The following is a 3666-nucleotide window of genomic DNA, read 5'->3' as shown; positions in this document are numbered from 1 at the left end:
CCAGCTCCTTGATTACTCCATGAAAAATTGGGATGTTGCCTCCATGATGGGTGTATGAATTAGAATAAGGACCATTCCTATTTGGGTTCCCCATGTAACACACAGCTGCTGGATTGGAAGGACAATTGTCAAAAGTATGACCCTCACCACAATACACACAAGAAATGTTCTCCATTTGACCCATATGTGTCCCCATAGGCTACCCCGTTGATTGATTCATCCCCATATTCATTGTCTTGAGCATATTAGAAATCGAGGAAACTTGGACTACCAAATAAGTGATGGCATTTACTTCATGAATACCAGCCACCTTTCTACATGTAGACGATCTAGAAGTTGGCCACTGATATTTGTTGTTGGATATTCTCTCAAGGATTTCATATGCTTCATTATAGGACTTAGCAAGAAGAGCCTCGTTCGCTGAAGCATCAACCACCATTCTAGTATGAGCATTTAAACGGCTATAGAAGGTCTCCATCTGAATGCAATGTGGAATGCCATGGTGAGGGCATTTGTGCAACAGCTCCTTAAACCGCTCCCATGCCTCATATAAATATTCTTCATCAAGTTGTTGAAATGAAGTAATCTCATTGCGGAGCTTGGCTTTTTTAGTGGGAGGAAAATACTTCATCAAAAACCGCTCAGCCAACTCTTGCCAAGTATTCACAGAATCAGATGGCAAAGAGTTCAACCAAGCTCTAGCTCTATCTCTCAAGGAGTATGGGAACAACTTTAGTCTCAGGGCATCCTATGTCACTCCGGGCAGCTGGAAAGAGTCACTCACTTCAATGAACAAGCGAAGGTAAAGGTGAGGATCCTCTGTTGGCATCCCACTAAACTGGCCCATAGTTTGAAGCACCTCGAACATGAATGGCTTCAATTCAAACTGCGCGGCCTGAATTTCTGGTCTAACGATGCCTGGATTGAGCTCATTGAAAAGGGGGAGAGCATATTTCCTGATAACATGATCTTTGTCATCAGCCATAGTAACTGCATTTTGCCCATTATTGGCAGCTACTCCCCCTTGAGCTACTCCTTCTTGAGTGGCTCTACTAGATTTGTCGCCCCTTGAGCGGCTCCTGCTAGATTTTCCACCCTTTGAGCGACTCCCTGTTGAGCCCCTTGCTCAGCATCCATCACTACTACTTCCCTTTTTTATTTTTGTATCTTTCGCCTTCTTCTAAATGTACGCTCGATTTCTGGATCAATGGGAAGTAGTTCAGGGTCTTGATTCTCGTTCATACACTATGTAAACCTGAATTTTTCACGAGAATCACCTAAATTAGCACAAAATAAAATTAAACCAAATTGAAAGATAATTAAATTTATAATAATTGACTTTAAGCGATCCCCGGCAACGGCGCCAAAAATTTGTTTCGAATTTTCCTAAGTGTGTGCAAGTGTACACATTCGTCTAACAAGTAATATAATGAAAGTAATTTTTATGTCTCCTCAAGGATTTCCAAACAAATATTGTAAAAATCAACACCAAACAATTTGGGTTACAATTAATCTTTTTGATGATTTAATTAATTGAACTAAAAAAAACTAAAGAAAGAGAATTAAAATAGATCTTTAACACTAAAGCTAGAAAATGACAAATTGGGATTAATATTATGATAAAAGTTAGGCATATCAAATCCCCCTAATTTGTAGTTTTGCCCCTGATGTTTCATAGCAAAGCTCTCTTGAAACTAGGATTTCCAATTTAATGCATATGCCATTTTTCCAAATGCTCATGTTAAAGTTCCATCAATTAAATTCACACACTCCTATGCTAAATTTAATTTCAAGAACATAATTTCAAGCATCAATCCTTCAAGTTTGCAAGGTGAATAAAATATCCCTAAGTTATCCACTAATTAATAACAAATTTATCAACATGCATCAATCAAGCATTTCCACTAATTCTAACCCTTCTGGAATTAAAACTAGCTTGTTCCTCACCTAAGTTGATCATTCTCAAGCAAGAGTTGCACAATAAATATAGCTCAAATGAACAAGAGAAAAATTGCATAAAACATTCAACACTTTGGGGTTGATTACAAATTAGGGTTCATCAATACCCCTAACACAAACAAATTATCTCATAATCAAAATACCCAAATCACCACAATATATATTCAACATTATCTCAAGAGTTCAAGATGAGAAAAATAAAAGTTATAGGAAAAGAGAGTTTAGAAAGACAAGCCAAAATGATAGAAATCTTCTATTCTTTGTCTTCTAACTCTTCTTCTTCTTCTAGCTTCCTTCTCCTAGGTTTTTTTTCTTCTTTTCTTGATGTTTCAGCTCCAAAGGTGTAGAAACTCTCCTTGAATGGTGATAAGCGGCTGGGGTTTTTCTATTAGAGAAGATAATTTTCCTTTTTGGGCTCAAAAAGGGTATAACCCTCTCTTTCTCTCTCTACACGTGGGGACCACTCTTTTTTCCAGAATTTGTCAGCTCTTTTCCACCTCATCCTCCCACTATTCAAGTCTCTCCACCTCATTTAATCACTTACCAAATGCACAAACTTTATGTTGCTGGCTGCACTCACTTTGCTACAACAAAGTGCCAGAATTTCAGCTCTAAGATGATTTCCTTGCACATGTTTCACTAAACTTTCCAAGCACCCTTTCTTTTTGCCTTCAAAATAGATACCACATTTTTAGAACATAATCCCATTATTTTCCACAAGAGTTATCATTAATTAAAATAAAATACACAATAAAATTAAAAGACAAAATGACTAAAACCACACAATAATAACACAAACACTCTATTTCACTTAAATTTTTAAGTTCAAAAGCTCAATTAATAACTCTAAAATATAGAGTTATCAGAGCCTATAATCATAATTAAACGTCTGTCTTTAAAATCACGTAAGAATACTCATGCCCAATATACATACCCCATGTGTGCATGGGTCATGCACACGTGCACAAGTTGCACTACAATTACAAACATATAATAATTTCACATAAAATCATAAAAGAATAATGTTAATTCTATCCATAAATCTATCATGGTTACAAAATAAAAATCATATGTTTGAATAATTAGTGTATTTTTTAACGTAAAACTTAGCTTGCATGTAAAATGCATACGTGGGATGGTTCTTAAAACTTGCCATGAAGTTAGTAATACTTATTTCTTTATTTTCTTGTCAACTTCACAAAAATTCAGCAATCATAAAATAAATTGTCAATTTGATTATGACTACTTTATTCCTTTAAGTCATATATTTGTCATTCATAAATTTTATTTAAAAATTTTAATTTACTAAAATAACTCTTTAGTTTTAATTGTATAAAATAACAATTTCATTTATTATTTAATAACAATTAGAAGAATGTGACAAAATTTTGTAGTTACTTATAAAATAGTTAATTTGGCATGATTAATTTATTTCACAAAAATTATTTTTATCTTGGCAAATAAAATCAATATTAAAACATGACATATTAATTTTTTTTTAAAATAACATTTCTAGATCATAAAATTTTACATTTATGCCATATATATATATAAGTTAGAAAAGTCCAACAACAATCCCATTTATTAAATAAATTTTTTGGTCACCTTTTAAAAAATAATTTTACTTAATTATTTGTAAATAAAAAACTGCATAAAAAAATAAAACATTAAATTTTAGCTGAGTTTTGGTTTGTTTCTCTCCCATGG

At 33.5% G+C, this 3666-nt stretch overlaps 1 non-coding gene across 1 annotated transcript; it reads left to right on the top strand.

The window, feature by feature from the left end:
- Positions 1-494: 494 nt before the first annotated feature.
- LOC133798792 (small nucleolar RNA R71) lies at positions 495-601 on the top strand. Its single transcript, XR_009876011.1, has one exon. It is a non-coding gene; the product is annotated as a small nucleolar RNA R71 (small nucleolar RNA).
- Positions 602-3666: the final 3065 nt, after the last annotated feature.

Source organism: Humulus lupulus, chromosome 8 (genome assembly GCF_963169125.1).
Source record: "Humulus lupulus chromosome 8, drHumLupu1.1, whole genome shotgun sequence".
In the NCBI taxonomy this organism is placed as follows: Eukaryota; Viridiplantae; Streptophyta; class Magnoliopsida; order Rosales; family Cannabaceae; genus Humulus; species Humulus lupulus.
Note: the sequence above shows the minus strand (reverse complement) of the source record. Positions and strands in the feature narration are given on the sequence as shown.